The sequence below is a fragment of the Nomascus leucogenys genome, chromosome 13 (assembly GCF_006542625.1).
Source record: "Nomascus leucogenys isolate Asia chromosome 13, Asia_NLE_v1, whole genome shotgun sequence".
NCBI classification, from domain to species: domain Eukaryota; kingdom Metazoa; phylum Chordata; class Mammalia; order Primates; family Hylobatidae; genus Nomascus; species Nomascus leucogenys.
This window is the reverse complement of record NC_044393.1, coordinates 54625515-54646328: the sequence shown is the minus strand read 5'-3', so window position 1 is coordinate 54646328 and position 20814 is coordinate 54625515. Positions and strand designations below refer to the sequence as shown.

The 20814-nt window shown below is 44.2% G+C and overlaps 1 pseudogene; it reads left to right on the top strand.

The window, feature by feature from the left end:
• Nucleotides 1-19781: 19781 nt before the first annotated feature.
• LOC100599026 lies at nt 19782-20807 on the top strand (annotated as a pseudogene).
• Nucleotides 20808-20814: the final 7 nt, after the last annotated feature.

Here is a 20814-nt window from a genome sequence, read left to right as displayed (position 1 = left end):
CAGGCCCATGCTGAGCCTAGCATTGTTTAACATTTTAATTAATGAATTGGCATTCAAAGTAACCTTGGTGAATTAAAGCCATGAATACAAACAGACTGATTTATAGAACAGTGGTTACCTTTTGGGGGCACGAGAGATTTCCGCAGTGCTGGAAATGCTCTGTATCTTGACCTGGGAGCTTGTTAAGTGAATCTAACCATTTGTGAAATATTTATCAGGTTATATACTTAAGATATGTTCATTTTATTATGCACTCTTAAATTTGAAAGTTTATTTTTTTTTTTATTATACTTTAGGGTTTTAGGGTACATGTGCACAATGTGCAGGTTTGTTACATATGTATCCATGTGCCATGTTGATTTCCTGCACCCATTAACTCGTCATTTAGTATTAGGTGTATCTCCTAATGCTGTCCCTCCCCCCTCCCCCCACCCCACAACAGTCCCCGGAGTGTGATGTTCCCCTTCCTGTGTCCATGAGTTCTCATTGTTCAATTCCCACCTATGAGTGAGAACGTGCGGTGTTTGATTTTTTGTCCTTGCGATAGTTTACTGAGAATGATGTTTTCCAGTTTCATCCATGTCCCTACAAAGGACACGAACTCATCAATTTTTATGGCTGCATAGTATTCCATGGTGTATATGTGCCACATTTTCTTAATCCAGTCTATTGTTGTTGGACATTTGGGTTGGTTCCAACTCTTTGCTATTGTGAATAGTGCCGCAATAAACATACATGTGCATGTGTCTTTATAGCAGCATGATTTATAGTCCTTTGGGTATATACCCAGTAATGGGATGGCTGGGTCAAATGGTATTTCTAGTTCTAGATCCCTGAGGAATCGCCACACTGACTTCCACAATGGTTGAACTAGTTTACAGTCCCACCAACAGTGTAAAAGTGTTCCTATTTCTCCACATCCTCTCCAGCACCTGTTGTTTCCTGATTTTTTAATGATGGCCATTCTAACTGGTGTGAGATGGTATCTCACTGTGGTTTTGATTTTCATTTCTCTGATGGCCAGTGATGATGAGCATTTCTTCATGTGTTTTCTGGCTGCATAAATGTCTTCTTTTGAGAAGTGTCTGTTCATGTCCTTCGCCCACTTTTTGATGGGGTTGTTTGTTTTTTTCTTGTAAATTTGTTTGAGTTCATTGTAGATTCTGGATATTAGCCCTTTGTCAGATGAGTAGGTTGCAAAAATTTTCTCCCATTCTGTAGGTTGCCTGTTCACTCTGATGGTAGTTTCTTTTGCTGTGCAGAAGCTCTTTAGTTTAATGAGATCCCATTTGTCAATTTTGCCTTTTGTTGCCATTGCTTTTGGTGTTTTAGACATGAAGTCCTTGCCCACGCCTATGTCCTGAATGGTATTGCCTAGGTTTTCTTGTAGGATTTTAATGGTTTTAGGTCTAACATATAAGTCTTTAATCCATCTTGAATTAATTTTTGTATAAGGTGTAAGGAAGGGATCCAGTTTCAGCTTTCTACATATGGCTAGCCAGTTTTCCCAGCACCATTTATTAAATAGGGAATCCTTTCCCCATTTCTTGTTTTTGTCAGGTTTGTCAAAGATCAGATAGTTGTAGCTATGCGGCATCATTTCTGAGGGCTCTGTTCTGTTCCATTGATCTATGTCTCTGTTGTGGTACCAGTACCATGCTGTTTTGGTTACTGTAGCCTTGTAGTATAGTTTAAAGTCAGGTAGCGTGATGCCTCCAGCTTTGTTCTTTTGGCTTAGGATTGACTTGGCGATGCGGGCTCTTTTTTGGTTCCATATGAACTTTAAAGTAGTTTTTTCCAATTCTGTGAAGAAAGTCATTGGTAGCTTGATGGGGATGGCATTGAATCTATAAATTACCTTGGGCAGTATGGCCATTTTCACGATATTGATTCTTCCAACCCATGAGCATGGAATGTTCTTCCATTTTTTTGTATCCTCTTTTATTTCATTGAGCAGTGGTTTGTAGTTCTCCTTGAAGAGGTCCTTCACATCCCTTGTAAGTTGGATTCCTAGGTATTTTATTCTCTTTGAAGCAATTGTGAATGGGAGTTCACTCATGATTTGGCTCTCTGTTTGTCTGTTATTGGTGTACAAGAATGCTTGTGATTTTTGTACATTGATTTTGTATCCTGAGACTTTGCTGAAGTTGCTAATCAGCTTAAGGAGGTTTTGGGCTGAGACAATGGGGTATTCTAGGTATACAATCATGTCATCTGCAAACAGGGACAATTTGACTTCCTCTTTTCCTAATTGAATACCCTTTATTTCCTTCTCCTGCCTGATTGCTCTGGCCAGAATTTCCAGCACTATGTTGAATAGGAGTGGTGAGAGAGGGCATCCCTGTCTTGTGCCAGTTTTCAGAGGGAATGCTTCCAGTTTTTGCCCATTCGGTATGATATTGGCTGTGGGTTTGTCATAGATAGCTCTTATTATTTTGAGATACGTCCCATCAATACCTAATTTATTGAGAGTTTTTAGCATGAAGGGTTGTTGAATTTTGTCAAAGGCTTTTTCTGCATCTATTGAGATAATCATGTGGTTTTTGTCTTTGGTTCTGTTTATATGCTGGATTACATTTATTGATTTGCGTATGTTGAACCAGCCTTGCATCCCAGGGATGAAGCCCACTTGATTATGGTGGATAAGCTTTTTGATGTGCTGCTGGATTCGGTTTGCCAGTATTTTATTGAGGATTTTTGCATCAATGTTCATCAAGGATATTGGTCTGAAATTCTCTTTTTTGGTTATGTCTCTGCCAGGCTTTGGTATCAGGACGATGCTGGCTTCGTAAAATGTGTTAGGGAGGATTCCCTCTTTTTCTATCGATTGGAATAGTTTCAGAAGGAATGGTACCAGTTCCTCCTTGTACCTCTGGTAGAATTCAGCTGTGAATCCATCAGGTCCTGGACTCTTTTTGGTTGGTAAGCTATTGATTGTTGCCACAATTTCAGAACCTGTTATTGGTCTATTCAGAGATTCAACTTCTTCCTGGTTTAGTCTTGGGAGGGTGTATGTGTCCAGGAATTTATCCATTTCTTCTAGATTTTCTAGTTTATTTGCATAGAGGTGTTTGTAGTATTCTCTGATGGTAGATTGTATTTCTGTGGGATCGGTGGTGATATCCCCTTTTTCGTTTTTTATTGCATCTATTTGATTCTTCTCTCTTTTCTTCTTTATTAGTCTTGCTAGCGGTCCATCAATTTTGTTGATCTTTTCAAAAAACCAGCTCCAGGATTCGTTAATTTTTTGAAGGGTTTTTTGTGTCTCTATTTCCTTCAGTTCTGCTCTGATTTTAGTTATTTCTAGCCTTCTGCTAGCTTTTGAATGTGTTTGCTCTTGCTTTTCTAGTTCTTTTAATTGTGATGTTAGGGTGTCAATTTTGGATCTTTCCTGCTTTCTCTTGTGGGCATTTAGTGCTATAAATTTCCCTCTACACACTGCTTTGAACGTGTCCCAGAGATTCTGGTATGTTGTGTCTTTGTTCTCGTTGGTTTCAAAGAACATCTTTATTTCTGCCTTCATTTCATTATGTACCCAATAGTCATTCAGCAGCAGGTTGTTCAGTTTCCATGTAGTTGAGCGGTTTTGAGTGAGTTTCTTAATCCTGAGTTCTAGTTTGATTGCACTGTGGTCTGAAAGACAGTTTGTTATAATTTCTGTTCTTTTACATTTGCTGAGGAGAGCTTTACTTCCAACTATGTGGTCAATTTTGGAATAGGTGTGGTGTGGTGCTGAAAAAAATGTATATTCTGTTGACCTGGGGTGGAGAGTTCTGTAGATGTCTATTAGGTCCACTTTATGTAGAGCTGAGTTCAATTCCTGGATATCCTTGTTAACTTTCTGTCTCGTTGATCTGTCTAATGTTGACAGTGGGGTGTTAAAATCTCCCATTATTATTGTGTGGGAGTTTAAGTCCCTTTGTAGGTCACTGAGGACTTGCTTTATGAATCTGGGTGCTCCTGTGTTGGGTGCATATATATTTAGGATAGTTAGCTCTTCTTGTTGAATTGATCCCTTTACCATTATGTAATGGCCTTCTTTGTCTCTTTTGATCTTTGTTGGTTTAAAGTCTATCTTATCAGAGACTAGGATTGCAACCCCTGCCTTTTTTTGTTTTCCAGTTGTTTGATAGATCTTCCTCCATCCCTTTATTTTGAGTCTATGTGTGTCTCTGCACGTGAGATGGGTTTCCTGAATACAGCACACTGATGGGTCCTGACTCCTTATCCAGTTTGCCAGTCTGTGTCTTTTGATTGGAGCATTTAGCCCATTTACATTAAACGTTAATATTGTTATGTGTGAATCTGATCCTGTCATTATGATGTTAGTTGGTTATTTTGCTCGTTAGTTGCTATAGTTTCTTCCTAGCCTCGGTGGTCTTTACAATTTAGCGTGTTTTTGCAGTGGCTGGTACCGGTTGTTCCTTTCCATGTTTAGTGCTTCCTTCAGGAGCTCTTTTAGGGCAGGCCTGGTGGTGACAAAATCACTCAGCATTTGCTTGTCTGTAAAGTATTTTATTTCTCCTTCACTTATGAAGCTTAGTTTGGCGGGATAGGAAATTCTGGGTTGAAAATTCTTTTCTTTAAGAATGTTGAATATTGGCCCCCACTCTCTTCTGGCTTGTAGAGTTTCTGCCGAGAGATCAGCTGTTAGTCTGATGGGCTTCCCTTTGTGGGTAACCCGACCTTTCTTTCTGGCTGCCCTCAATATTTTTTCCTTCATTTCAACTTTGGTGAATCTGACAATTATGTGTCTTGGAGTTGCTCTTCTCGAGGAGTATCTTTGTGGCGTTCTCTGTATTTCCTGAATCTGAATGCTGGCCTGCTTTGCTAGATTGGGGAAGTTCTCCTGGATAATATCTTGCAGAGTGTTTTCCAACTTGGTTCCATTCTCCCCATCATTTTCAGGTACACCAATCAGACGTAGGTTTGGTCTTTTCACATAGTCCCAAATTTCTTGGAGGCTTTGTTCATTTCTTTTTATTCTTTTTTCTCTAAACTTCCCTTCTCTCTTCATTTCATTCATTTCATCTTCCATCAGCGATACCCTTTCTTCCAGTTGATCGCATCTGCTACTGAGGCTTCTGCAATCTTCGCATAGTTCTTGAAACTTGGCTTTCAGCTCCATCAGCTCCTTTAAGCCCTTCTCTCCATTGGTTATTCTAGTTATCCATTCTTCTAATTTTTTTTCAAAGTTTTTAACTTCTTTGCTATTGTTTTGAATTTCCTCCCGTAGCTCAGAGTAGTTTGATCGTCTGAAGCCTTCTTCTCTCAACTCGTCAAAGTCATCCTCCATCCAGCTTTGTTCCGTTGCTGGTGAGGAACTGCGTTCCTTTGGAGGAGGAGAGGTGCTCTGTTTTTTAGAGTTTCCAGTTTTTGTGTTCTGTTTTTTCCCCATCTTTGTGGTTTTATCTACTTTTTGTCTTTGATGATGGTGATGTACAGATGGGTTTTTGGTGTGGATGTCCTTTCTGTTTGTTAGTTTTCCTTCTACCAGACAGGACCCTCAGCTGCAGGTCTGTTGGAGTTTACTAGAGGTCCACTCCAGACCCTGTTTGGCTGGGTGTCAGCAGCGGTGGCTGCAGAACAGCGGATTTTCGTGAGACCACAAATTCAGCTGTCTGATAGTTCCTCTGGAAGTTTTGTCTCAGAGGAGTACCCGGCTGAATGAGGTGTCAGTCTGTCCCTACTGGGGCGGTGCCTCCCAGTTAGGCTGCTCAGGGTGAGGGACCCACTTTAGGAGGCAGTCTGTCCGTTCTCAGATCTCCAGCTGGGTGCTGGGAGAACCACTACTCTCTTCAAAGCTGTCAGTCAGACAGGGACATTTAAGTCTGTGGAGTTTCTTGCTGAGTTTTTGTTTGTCTGTGCCCTGCCCCCAGAGGTGGAGCCTACAGAGGCAGGCAGGCCTCCTTGAGCTGTGGTGGGCTCCACCCAGTTTGAGCTTCCTGGCTGCTTTGTTTACCTAAGCAAGCCTGGGCAATTGGGGGCGCCCCTCCCCCAGCCTCGCTGCCGCCTTGCAGCTTGATCTCAGACTGCTGTGCTAGCCATCAGCGAGACTCCGTGGGCATAGGACCCACCGAGCCAGGTGCAGGACACAATCTCCTAGTGTGCCGTTTTCCAGGCCCGTTGGAAAAGCGCAGTATTAGGATGGGACTGACCCGATATTCCAGGTGCCGTCTGTTTCCCCTTTCTTTGACTAGGAAAGGGAACTCCCTGACCCCTTGCGCTTCCCGAGTGAGGCAATGCCTCGCCCTGCTTCGGCTCGCGCACAGTGTGCTTCACCAACTGTCCTGTACCCACTGTTAGGCACTCCCTAGTGAGATGAAACCGGTACCTCAAGCAGAAATGCAGAAATCATCCGTCTTCTGTGCCGCTGGGGCTGGGAGCTGGAGACCGGAGCTGTTCCTATTCGGCCATCTTGGCTCCACCTCTCAAATTTGGAAGTTTATACACATACAAAAGGCAAATGGCAGACTTGGAGTGATAATTATCTTATCAGAAGAAGAAAGTTAAAGTAGTCTGAGGAGAATACTGATGAGAGGCCCATTTTCTCCTCCCATCTCCCAGAGGCAGTAGGTACCACAGAGGATGGGGTGTAACTAGATGTTGAAAAGGGGGAAGGGGGTTTGAAAGTCTCACATGAGTTTGTTGGACCCCCACAAGTCCCCTTCACCTATGCAGCCCAGTGGTGACTTCCCCCAGCCCCTAGCATGGAACTGGAGGGTTATTTTCTGGTGAAATTAAATGGAATACTCAGAGGTTCAGGATTCAAGGATATCAGGCCTATTTTTAAATTTTTAATTAAAAATTATGAAGCATTAAAAAATAAGTTACCAGCCAGGCACGGTGGCTCATGCCTGTAATCCCAGCACTTTGGGAGGCTGAGGTGGGTGGATCACGAGGTCAGGAGATAGAGACCATTCTGGCTAACACAGTGAAACCCCGTCTCTACTAAAAATACAAAAAAATTAGCCGGGCGTGGTGGCGGGCGCCTGTAGTCCCAGCTACTTGGGAGGCTGAGGCAGGAGAATGGCATGAACCCAGGAGGCGGAGCTTGCAGTGAGCCGAGATCATGCCACTGCACTCCAGCCTGGGCATCAGAGCGAGACACAATCTCAAAAAAATAAATAAATAGATAAATAAATAAAAAATAAGAAGTTACCAGTTGCCTGGGCTGCACCATAATCCAGTTGAATCAGCATTTACAGAGGGAGTAGGAATCCAGGCATTTGTATTTAAATGCTCTTCAGGGAATTTAACATATCCTTAGAAAATAAATGAAAATAACAAAGGAAGCAAAAACATTAAAAAAAAAAATAGAGGCCAGGCACGGTGGCTCACACTTGTAATCCCAAAACTTTGAGAGGCTGAAGCAGGAGGATCGCTTGAGACCAGCCTGGGCAACATAACAAGATCTTGTCTATATTTTAAAAAAGAAAGAAGAAATATAGGGGAGCCATTAGGTGATCTTACCTTCACGTTTACCAAAGTACAGTGTTTGGCCCTGTGCTTCGAAGCTTAAAGAGACTGGATGGATACAGGACCAAAGAAAAACTGAAAGTGATAAAAAATAATTACAGTGAAAAGTTGTGGAATCTATTTCTCTGGGAATGGTTAAAAAGGGAATGCCTCGGATGTCTTTAAAAGCAATCTGCTTCAATTTTCCAAGGGAGATTTTGTATTGTAAAGCTTGGTGTGGATTACCATATGGGTTACATTGACATTCTGGGGATTTTTCATTCCAAAAATATGTATATTTCATATTTCTGTGAACATCAAATTTGTCTTTAGTGATCACCTTAAAATTCCAAGAGGGAAGGACCTGGGTGGGCTGTCTTGTTCAGTGTTGTTCAGTTCCTAAACAGCGTCAGGCATACAGTTGGCATACAACAAATGATTGTTGAGTGAACAATGAAGGAGCTAGTGGTGTGCTGGTAAATGTGAAACAACAGCCTTTGGGGGGTGAGAGGGAAAGCATCTGTGAATTTCTGTGACAGAAATATGCCCACCATGGCTAATAGCAAGCTAGCAGCAGCCTGTCCTCACTGAACACAGAGCTAAAAAGAGACACCATCAATCCTCCTGAGGCCGTGCAAACCAGCTCCAGTATACTGCCGATTCTGTCCAATGCAGCAGACATACTATGACCAGCAATACTATATTAATTCATGTTCGACTGTGTGAAATAATGTATCCCCTAGAGCCAACGATGAGAACTTGGCTGTCATTTGGAAGTGACCAACACTCAATACTAAAAATTTTACCATTTTTAACTTTTAACCATATTTCTGCTTGAAAAGGGCATTCAGGCAAAGTGATGTCTTAGTTTCAAAAATAATATACGAGTAACTATCTGTCTTTCTCGTATAAGTGATCCCCACTATGTGGGCTATGCTCCAAATGTTACATTTGCAACCTAATATAATCTTCATTTAAATGTAAAATCAAGGGTGATTAGGTTGCAGGACAACCCATAAAGGCCCCATGATGCACCTGAAGTCTAATATCAATACAGTAGCATTTTGGGAAATGCATTCTCAGTTTCAGCCAGGGAAGAGACAGGATTGCGTGCCACCTGGCCATCATCCCAGCTATGAGAAAGTACACCCTTCCACCTCGCCATCTGCCAGGAGAGCAAAGACTTCTAGTCTGCACCCAGGGCAGACTCCCAGCTCTAAGCAGTACCGGCACTGCTCTGATATCAAGAAATGGGCTAAAGGGCCAGGATACCCCTGGTGGTGGCAGTGGTGATAAATAACGTTATTGATCATGTGTTTCACATTTTTTCCAATCCTCAAAATAACTCTGAGGTATGTAAGATTATTATCTCCATTTTACAGGTGAGAAAACCAAAGTTTAAAGAGATCGGGTAATTTGTTCAAGATCATAACAGCTAGTAAGCGGAGAAGCCTCTTGGGAAAGGGTCCTTGACTTCCCCATGTAACTTGTGTAAATAGGAAATAATCTGTGGTCACCTTTCATATAAATAATATAGAAGATCAAAGAGTGTTGGTGTTCATAAATTTTGTTCTGGGCTTCAATTTGGTGGACCTAATTAAAGCTTAAACAGAACTAGCCAGTGTGATGGGAGCTACATTTAGGCTCAGTTTCTAATATGATGTTCTGAAATTCAGAAGTAGCCTCAAAAATGAAACAAGATAAAAAGAGTGCATGTAAAAACTGGTGAAATCCAAATAAGATCTATAGCTGAGTTAATAGCATTGTAGCAATGTCAATTTCCTGATTCTGCAGTTATAAGATATTAGCATCGGGAGAAGCAAGTTTTTTAATGAAGTACTGTAAAGGGGTATCATAGGTCCACAATCCCAACCTTGTCCTGCCGTCCTTCATACTGTGGCCACTCGATGTTTTCTACGCTTTCATGTTTGGTAAAATGAATTTAGTGTTTTAAAATGTTTTAAGCATGTTTGCTTTTTTAGGTCTATGAAGAATGAGCAAAGGCTGGATATACTTTTTGAGTCCATCTTGTACTGCCTCAGATGTTAAATGTTATTTTACAAAGACTGAGACGGAACTTTTGAGATTTGAGTTCTAACAGTTGTCAGTATTAGTCTATGTTCTTGGTTGGTTTTTTTAACTTTAGAAATGCAGCTCACTGGCTGAGCGCAATGGCTCATGCCTGTAATCCCAGCACATTGGGAGGTGAAGGTGGGTGGATCACCTGAGGTCAGGAGTTCGAGACCAGCCTGGCCAACATGGCACAACTCCATCTCTACTAAAAATACAAAATTAGCTGGGTATGGTGGCACACGCCTGTAGTCCCAGCTACTTGGGAGGCTGAAACAAGATAATCGCTTGAACCCAGGAGGCGGAAGCTGCAGTAAGCTGAGATCACACCACTGCACTCCTGCCTGGGTGAGACAGAGCGAGACTCCATCACCAAAAAAAAAAAAAAAAAAGGCAACTCACCAATGAAACAACTTGGTGAAAGTAAAATCACATTCTAAACTTATGTCTCCCTTATGATTTGCACAAGAATATTAAGCATATAATAAATATCTTGCCTTCCTCTTACATTGCCACATAGAACCAAGTGTCTATAGCTTTGAAAAAACACAACACAAGGCTGGGTGCAGTGGCTCACACCTGTAATCCCAGCACTTAGGGAGGCTGAGGCAGAAGGATCACTTGAGACCAGGAGTTCAAGACAACCCTGGGCAACATACACTTCTATCTCTGCAAAAAAAAAATTTTTTTAATTAGCCAGGCATGGTGGTGTTTTGGGAGGTCAAGGCTGCAGTGAGCTGTGATTGGACCATCGCACTCCAGCCTAGGTAAAGAGTGAGACCCTGGGACCAAAAAAAACCACACACACACAGAATCTGAAATGTTACTCCAAAAACATTTCCATAGGAAACCAAGCAGGACAGCCTATGGACATAGGTTATAGAGACTATAGGGATTTTTCTTTTCTTCTCATTTTAACAAGACTAAGATGATAATGGCACACATTTAGTACATGCCTGGCACCATTTTAAGAGCTTTACATATCTTGGTTCATTCGGTCCTGAAGACAACCCCTGTGAGGTAGACATATTATCCCCATTATATCCATGAGGAAACTGAGGCAGAGAATCTAGCTTTTTGCTCCAGGTGACACAGTTAATGGGCAGTGGTAAGACTGGGATTGGAAGTGAGGCAGTGTGGCTCCAAACGCCATTACGGCACACTGCCTGTTTTCTCAGGAAATTACCCTTTATATTTTTTTCCCTCCTTTTTAATAGCAACCAAAACTCCTAGCTGAGCCATCTCTGACTTGTTCCTCGTTGAAACAAAAAATGGAGAGAGGAAATCAGGCCCCCATCTATTCTGGACACTCATGTCTCCTCACTTTCCCTCTTATACAATTCCCTCCCCTGCCAACACACACACACACACCCTGAGCTATAACTCAAGGCTGACAGGCAGACTGACAAGTCTACCTGACACTAAAGCCCAACATCTTTATGCTGGTGGTCCATACGTAGGGTGACCAAGTGTTCCAGTTTACCTAGGATTTTTCCAGTTTTATCACTGAAAGTTTCATGGCACTGGAAACCCCTCCCTCCATAACAAATCAGGACAGTTGGTCACTCTATGCCCTAGAACTCTGTGGGGGAGCTGTTAATAAACTGATGACTGAAACAGGCCCACACTCCCACTTTCAGAGCAAAGCAATTTTATCAGACTCTCTGGGGGAAGAGGGAGCAGACACTGCATTTTCCTTTTTTACATTTTTCTCTTTTTTAGGCTAGTCAAATGAAGCAGTGGGATATGCTGCATTTTCAAAAAGCCTTCCCAGGAGACTGCAGTGTTTGTGCTGGGTCGAGAATCACAGTAAGTCTACACCAATTATAAGCTGTGTACTCTCAAACTCTCGTGGACTCCTGATCAAACGCTGCCCAGCCCTTTGCCTCAACCCACCCAGCTTGGAGTAATGCAGGGACTCAGGTCTGGTTGTCCATTAGAATCATGTGGGAAGCTTTTAATGCTTGTCAGCTTGGGAATGCAAAATGGTATAGCCACTCCAGAAAACAGTTTCTTAAGAAGTTAAACACATGGCTGGGCACAACGGCTCATGCCTGTAATCCCAGCAGTTTGGAAGGCTGAGGCGGGAGGACTGCTTGAGGCCAGGAATTTGAGACCAGCCTGGGCAACATAGCAAGACCCCATCTCAGCCAGGCGCGGTGGCTCACGCCTGTAATCCCAGCACTTTGGGAGGCCAAGGCGGGCGGATCACAAGGTCAAGAGATCAAGACCATGATGAAACCCTGTCTCTACTAAAAATACAAAAAATTAGCCAGGAGTGGTGGCAGGCGCCTGTAGTCCCAGCTACTCGGGAGGCTGAGGCAGGAGAATAGTGTGAACCCGGGAGGCGGAGCTTGCAGTGAGCAGAGATCACGCCACTGAGCTCCAGCCTGGGCGACAGAGCAAGACCCCATCTCAAAAAAGAAAAAAAAAAGGCCCCATCTCTTAAAAAAATTTTTCAATTAGCCAGGTGTGGTGGCATATGTCTGTACTCCTAGCTACCTGGGAGATTAAGGCAGGAGGATTATTTGAGCCCAGGAGTTCAGTTCAAGGCTGCAGTGGGCCATAATTGTGCCACTGTACTCAAGCCTGGGCAACAGAGTGAGGCCTTGTCTCATAAATAAATAAAAATAAAAAAAATAAAAGCCGGGCATGGTGGCTCACACCTGTAATCCCAGCTCTTTTGGGAGGCCAGGACAGGCACATCACTTGAGTCCAGGAATTTAAGACCAGCCTGGGCAACATAGTGAGACTTAGTCTCTACAAAAAAAAAAAAAAAAAATTAGCTGGGCATAGTGGCACACGCCTGTAGTCCCAGTTTCTAGGTAGGCTGAGCTGACAGGATCACTTGAGTCCAGGAGGTCCAGGCTGCAGTGGGCCTTAATTACACCACTGCACTCCAGCCTGGATGACAGAGTGAGACTGTTAAAAAAAAAAAAAAAAAAAAAAAAAAGGTTAAGTACCAACCATCCAGCCATTCCACTCCTGGGTATTTCCCCGAGATAAATGAAATTGTATATCCATGTATATGAATATTCATAGTGGCTTTAGTTGCAACAGTCCAAAACTAAAAACAACCCAAATGTGCATCAACAGGTAAGTGGGTAAACAAATTCTATACATTCAGTGGAATCCTTCTCAGGAATAAAAATGAATGAAATATTAATACATATAGCAACATGGATGAATCTCAAAAAATTATGTTGAGGGAAAGAAGCCAGACAAAAAAATAAAAGACTACATACTATGGTTCCATTTGCGAACAAATCTCTAGTTACAGGTAATAGGTCAGTGGTTGCCTGGGGATGGGGTTAAGGAATGAATGTTCATTATCTTGCTGTAGTGATGATTTCATGGCTGTATACAAAGTTACCACATAGAACACTTTAAAAATGTGCACTTTATCAAATGTTAATTTTACCTCAATAGAGCTGTTAAAGCAACAACAGCAAAACCACCAATGTCCCAGCCCCATCCCAGGAGATTGTGTTTCATGGCCTGAAATGGGCACAGATATCAGTACTTTTTAAAGGCTCCCAGGTGGTTCTAAGTTGTTGCCTGGAGTGAGAACCACAGCATGAATGCCCCCCACCCGGAGCCACCCTACAACCACTAAAAGAATTAGTCATAATATTAAGAGTGATGAGGAGGTGAAGGACAAGTTGTGGAAGGAGCAGCGCTATGAGGATGCTGAAGATGATTCATTAAGCCCAATTTGGTTTATTAACAGATGGCACCAACAGAGACTAGCTAACTCCACTAGGTGGCATCTGGACACTTCTCTTCAGCATGATTTCCAGGGCAATGGGAGATGCCGGGCACCATCTGAGTTGCGCTGAGAGAGTGCTGAGCACGCAGTGTTGTTCCTCTGATGGAGAAAGGATCCAGCCTTGTTGGAAAAGAAAACAACCAGAAACTTGGCAAGAGGTCAGCAGGGCTCACTGTGCTCTCCTCAGCCTAACTTCATAGCCAGAGGAAATCAGATTATTGCAGTTTCAGTGTCATTTGAGGTTCCAGAGTACAAGGAGCAGAGCTATTCAGGGACCAAGTAACTCCTGAAGAGTAAGTAAATATGTTCTCAGCCAGGTGCAGTGGCTCCCACCTGTAATCCCAGCACTTGGGAGGCCTAGGTGGGAGGACTGTTTGAGTCCAGGAGTTTGAGACTAGCCTGGGCAACATAGTGAAACCCCAACCCTACAAAAAAATAAAATTAGCTGCGCATGGTGGTGCATGCCTGTAGTCACACCTATTCTAGAGGCTGAGGCAGGAAGATTGGTTGAGTTCAAGAGGTTGAGCTTGAGTTGTGATCACACCACTGTACTCCAACCTGGGTGACAGAGCAAGACCCTGTCTCAATAGGAATAAAAAATAGGCCAGGTGTGGTGGCTCACACCTGTAATCCCAGCACTTTGGGAGGCCAAGGTGGGCAGATCACTTGAGCTTAGGAGTTTGAGACCAGTCTAGGCAACATGGAGAAACCCCATCTCTACAAAAAAATACAAACATTAGCCGGGCCGTGGTGGTGTATGCCTATAGTCCCAGCTACTCGGGAGGCTGAGGCATGAGAATCACTTGAACCTGGAAGGCGGAGGTTGCAGTGAGCCGAGATGGTACCACTATGCTCCAGCCTGGGCGACAGAGCAAGACTGTCTCAGAAAAATAATATAGGACGTTCTCAAGGAGAAGACCAAATGTCTTGTGCTTTATAGCACTGAGCAGAAACCACTGTATGCAAGGGACCAGGACTTTGTCTTCTCTCCCTTATTAAGGAATGTTCCTTACCTTTTTTCCACCTTGTTTTGTTTAGGCCACACTGGCCTTGGGCAAGTCGAAGGATATCATGACAGCAGACCGTAAAGGAGCCCCCTTTGTCTGCTGTGACTCGCATCCTCCTCCCCAGGCCTGTGGTCTCCTGCTTCTCATAGTCACTGTCACTGCTGCAGGCTCCACCTCCATTTCTCATCCCCGTTGTCATTGCCGGGCCTCTGCTGTACTGGCCGCTAAGCAGAGCCAGAGCCACTTTCCCAAGCGATCATACAGCTTTGGTCAACCCTGCAGGATCAAGCACTTAGAGAGCCAGAATTTGAAGGAGGGGCACATAATTTGGGTCTTCCTGTTTATGCTTTACTCTCCCTTCTACCACTGAAAGTAAAGCAAGTCCTCAGAGGAGTGGGTCAAAAAAAAAAACAAAAAAAACCCAAAACAAAAACCACTGAAGAATAACATCCACATCAGCAGTTTTCAAACTCTCCCCAGAACCCACCGGGAACCAGGCTTCAGAGAGGGCCCTCGGATCCGCAGGCACCAGAGCAATGCATCAGCTTTGTCAGCTGAGTTCTGTCCCTGCGTCAGAGCTCCCCAGGCTCCAGTTAACTCTGTCACTATGATCACACAGGCAGCCAGTCATGCTTCTGTAAGAAAGATACAATACAAGGGAGCTTAGAAAAATGTGATCTTGCTGCCAGGTGTGGCAGCTCATGTCTGTAATCCCAGCACTTAGGGAGGCTGAGGCTGGCGGATCACCTGAGGTCAGGAGTTCAAGACCACCCTGGCCAATATGGTGAAACCCCATCTCTACAAAAATACAAAAATTAGCTGGGCATGATGGCAGGTGCCTCTAATCCCAGATACTTGGGAGGCTGAGGTGGGAAAATCACTTGAACCTGGGAGGAGGAGTTTGCAGTGAGCCGACATGCACCATTGCACTCCAGCCTGGGTGACAGACTCAGTCTCAAAAAAAAAAAAAAAAAAAAAAAAAAAAATGTGATCTTATTCTATGTGAATTCCAGTGTAGTGCTCTTTTATCTGTTGTATATGTATTTGTGGACAGAGGTAATGGGAAGAGATTCCACCTATGATTTTTTTTTTAAGTATTCTGCTATTAAAAAGTTTATAGAACAGTCTCCAACATCCTTCTGAAAAACCCTTCTTCTTACAAACCCAAGCCAGTGGCCCAGATTTGGGCACATGGTTTTGTTTGTTTATTTTATTTTGTTTTCTTTCTGAGACAGTCTTGCTCTGTTGCCCAGCCTGGAGTACAGTGGCACAATCTCAGCTCATTGCAACCTCCACCTCCCAGGTTCAAGCGATTCTCATGACTCAGCTTCCCGAGTAGCTGGGACTACAGGTGTGTACCACCACAGCTGGCTAATTTTTGTATTTTTAGTAGAGATGGGGTTTTGCATGTTGGCTAGGTGATAGCAACAGGAGGCAGCCAAATGCCTGGGCAGATAGAGGTAAGTCAATTGTGAAACCCTGCCTCCAAGCCAAAGACAGTTTAAAGCCTGAAAGCCAAGCTACAGGTTAAATCCTCAGACCAGACTGAGAACTTGTCTTCCCATTTGGCATGTTTTCCTCTGATTGATCCTCACCCTTCCCCTATTATACATATACCTACCCTTTCCTAATTGGTTTTCTGCATGCTTGTGCCCACCTTTGAGTGGTGTCTTTACTTTAACCTTTTTTGCGTATTCACACACCAACTAGCACACACTCCCCATTCTGAGTCCATAAAAGGCCCCAGACCCAGCAGCACATGGAGAAACCACCTGACCATTGGGGTTGGAGACTGACCTCCCCACCACGGCCCCTGAGAGCTGTTCCGTCACTCAATAAAACTCCGTGCCTTGCTCTCTCTTCTATTCTCAGCGCATCCTCATTCTTCTTGGGTTAGGGATAAGAACTCCAGGACTGGAGCTTAGGCCAGACTCAGCCCAGGTGGGCCAATTGGGCAGGCCGTCTCCTGTAGCAGGACAGTGAGGCCTGGGTAGGGCATCACAGGCTAGAGGTCCCTGGCTTGCAAAGTGACCGAGAAGAAAATCCTGCATTACAGGCTAGTCTCAAACTCTTGGGCTCAAGCAATCCTCCTGCCTTGGCCTCCCAAAATGCTGAGATTATAGGCATAAGCCACCTCACCTTGCCCTGGGCACACAGCTTTCAAGTCTTTTCAGAGAGTAAGTCTTTTCCCTCCTCAGAATGCCTCCTCTAGACTTGAGGACAAGAGCATTATCCGTTCTCTCTGTTCAAAGTTGTACCGAGGACCCAAACATTAGCCCTAAAATCTCCTCTAGTTCTCCCAGATGACCAGGCCTTTTCTGGCCTGCCAGATAGCTCAGCATTCTCAAGGTAGGCCTGCCCTCTGGAGATACAGTGCTCACATGTCCCCAGTACCATGGCTACATTCTGTTTGAGACTTGGTTCAGTCTCCTAGCATTCATTTTCTATCTCCTGTTTCCACTCTATTTTCTTTAACTTTTATATTAGGTTTGGGGGCACATGTGAAGGTTTGTTACGTAGGTAAACAGATATCAAGGGGATTTGTTGTACATATTATTTTGTCACCTGGGTATTAAGCCCAGTATCCTGTAGTTATTTTTTCTGCTCCTCTCCCTCCTCCCACCCTCCCCCCTCAAGTAGACCCCAGTGTCTGTTGTTTCCTTCTTTATGTCAATGTGTTCTTATCATTTAGCTCCCACTTGTGAGAACGTGTGGTATTTGGTTTTCTGTTTCTGTGTTAGTTTGCTAAGGATGATAGCCTTCAGCACCACATACTCTATTTTTCAACTGCTGAAAAATTATTTTTATTAAATGCCAAACAGATCAAAAAATTTTATAAAATACATATATAAGGTATAAAGAATCATAATCAGATGAACACCTGTGAACCTACCCCTCAGTTAAAATCATATTAGAATGAATCCTGCAGTCCCTGGGATATTCCTCCCTAAACCCATTCCCTTTTCTCCCACCTCCAAGGCAAACACTGTGCTGAATTTTGTGTTTACCATTCTCTTGTATTTCTTGATAGATTTCCTACATATGTTTGAATCTGTAAACAATATATTCAGTTTGGTATGTTTTTAAACTTTATATTGATTCATATAGTATATATTCTCTTGAAACAATGTTTTTGAAATTCGCCTATATTGTTCCAAGTAGCTACAATTGATTGTTGAAATGGTTCATAGTATTCATGTGTAATATACCATAGTTTTTAAAATCCATTTTACTTTTGGTATTTGGGCCGTTGTCAGTGGTTTCTATTATGAATGGTGCTGCTATAACATTCTTGTACATGTCTCCTGGTGTACACTGACAAGAGCTGCTCTTGGAGTGGAATTTCTGGGTCAGAGTGTAGAAACATGTTTAAATTACTAAATTGTTTTCCAAAGTGGATGTTCCAATTTATGCTCCCATGACCACTGACCATCTCATTAATTGTGTGACATCTTTGCCAGCACTTGATATTGTTCAACTTCATAATCTTTATCAATCTGGTAGATGTGAAATGGTATTTTCTTGTAGTTTTGTTTACTGGATTGTCAAAGAGGCTTAGAATATTTTCACATGTTCACTGACCACTTTTCATTCCCCTTCTTGAAGTGGGGCTTCTGGGCTAACTCTTGGGTGAAGCATGTGGGCACAGGCCCTCAAGGACAGATGGCCCAGCCCAGAGTTTTAGTTTCTCAGGTCTTCCCATGACTGAGTAGAGGCCCTCCTAGCTACTTGCATCCCACCTTACTCAGTGACCCTCCCTCAAAACAACTGTCAGGGCCAGGCACAGTGGCTCAGGCCTGTAATCCCAGCACTTTGGGAGGCCGAGGTGGGTGGATCACCTAAGGACAGGTATCAGGGGAACTCGCCCCCAATAATTCAACATTATTTCACATAGGTTCTTTTCTATTTCCCTAAGTGTCAGCCGGTCTGAGAAATAAAGGGAAAGAGTACAGAAGAGAGAAATTTTAAAGCTGGGTGTCTGGGGGAGACATCACATGTCGGCAGGTTCCATGATGCCCCCCAAGCCGCAAAACCAGCAAGTTTTTATTAGCGATTTTCAAAGGGGAGGGAGTGTACAAATAGGGTGTGGGTCACAGAGATCACATGCTTCACGAGGTAATAAAATATGACAAGGCAAATGGAGGGAGGGCGAGATCACAGGACCCAGGCAAAATTAAAATTGCTAATGAAGTTTCGGTCATGCATTGTCATTGATAACATCTTATCAGGAGATAGGGTTTGAGAGCAGACAACCGGTCTGACTACAAATTTACTAGGCGGGAATTTCCTTGTCCTAATAGGCCTGGGAGTGCTACAGGAGACCGGGGCTTATTTCATCCCTTATCTGCAACTGTAAAAGACATTCCATTTTAGAGGGACAGGCCATCTTAGAGACCAACCCTTGGGAATGCATTCTTTTTCTCAGGTCTGTTCCTTGCTGAGAAAAGGAATTCTGCAATATTTCTATTTGCTTTTGAAAGAAGAGAAATATGGCTCTGTTCTGCCTGGCTCTCAGGCAGCCAGACCTAATGGTTATCTCCCTTGTTCCCTGAACATCGCTGTTACCCTGTTCTTTTTTCAAGGTGCCCAGATTTCATATTGTTCAAACACACATGCTTACGAACAATTTGTGCAGTTAACACAATCATCACAGGGTCCTGAGGCAACATACATCTTCAGCTTACAAAGACGATGGGATTAAGAGATTAAAGTAAACACAGGCATAGGAAATCACAAGAGTATTGATTGGGGAAGTGATAAAATGTCCATGAAATCTTCACAATTTATGTTCAGAGATTGCAGTGAAGACAGGCCTAAGAAATCATAAAGATATTAATTTGGGGAACTAATAAATGTCCATGAAATCTTCACAATTTATGTTCTGCCATGGCTTCAGCCAGTCCCTCCGTTTGGGGTCCCTGACTTCCCACAACAGACAGGAGTTCCAGACCAGCCTGGCCAAGATGGTGAAACCCCATCTCTACTAAAAAATACAAAAAGAAAATTAGAGTGTAGTGGTGCATGCCTGTAATCCCAGCTACTTGGGAGGCTGAGGCAGGAGAATCTCTTGAACCTGGGAGGTGGAGGTTGCAGTGAGCCGAGGTCACACCATTGTACTCCAGCCTGGGCGACAAGAGCGAAAATCCGTCTCTAAATAAATAAATAAATAAATCTGTCAGGTGGTCTCCATCTCATAAAACCAGCTCCAGCAAACAGGGGTTGAAGCTCAGGATCCAGGCTGCTCTGTGGCCCACAACCCAGTCGAGCCAACAGGCCAAGACCTTCCTGGCTGGTGGCCAGTGCCATGCCTGCAGGCCACTCACACCGGAGATGCCACTTAGAACTCTCCACTGGGGAGTTCAATCAGTAGCGGGAGTGGAGAGCGGACCCCAGAGAGCCCTGAGCAGCTCCGCCGCTGCCGGCCTAGTTACCGTCCTACACGGGAGGAGCCGCAGCTGCCACAGCCGGCCCCAGTCAACATCACTGCAACCATGAGCAGCGAGGCCAAAATCCAGCAGCCGCCCGCCCCCGCTTCCTCCCGCCACCCCCCTTCCCCCCGCCGCCCTCCTCCCGTCCCCCCGCCGCCCCCGCCCTCCGTGCCGCCGACACCAAGCCCCGCACTACGGGCAGCAGCGCAGGGAGCGGTGGCCCTGGCGGCCTCACATCGGCGGCGCCTGCCAGCGGGGACAAGAAGGTCATCGCAACGAAGGTTTTGGGAACAGTAAAATGGTTCAGTGTAAGGAACGGTTACGGTTTCATCAACAGGAATGACACCAAGGAAGATGTATTTGTACACCAGACTGTCCTAAAGAAGAATAACCCCAGGAAGTACCTTCGCAGTGTAGAAGATGGAGAGACCGTGGAGTTTGATGTTATTGAAGGAGAAAAGGGTGCGGAGGCAGCAAATGTTACAGTTCCTGGTGGTGGTCCAGTTCAAGGCAGTAAATATGCAGCAGACCTTAACCATTATGGACGCTATCCACGTCGTAGGGGTCATCCACGCAATTACCAGCAAAATTACCAGAATAGTGAGAGTAGGGAAAAGAACGAGGGATCGGAGAGTGCTCCCGAAGGCCAGACCCAACAATGCCGGCCCTACCACAGGCAAAGGTTCCCACCTTACTACATGCGGAGACCCTATGGGCGTCGACCACAGTATTCCAACCCTCCTGTGCAGGGAGAAGTGATGGAGGGTGCTGACAACCAGGGTGCAGGAGAACAAGGTAGACCAATGAGGCAGAATACGTATCGGGGATACAGACCATGATTCCGCAGGGGCCCTCCTTGCCAAAGACAGCCTAGAGAGGACGGCAATGAAGAAGATACAGAAAATCAAGGAGATGAGACCTAAGGTCAGCAGCCACCTCAACGTTGGTACCGCCACAACTGCAATTACCGACGCAGATGCCCAGAAAACCCTAAACCACAAGATGGCAAAGAGACAAAATCCACCAGCTGAGAATTCGTCGGCGCCCGAGGCTGAGCAGGGCGGCGCTGAGTAAATGCCGG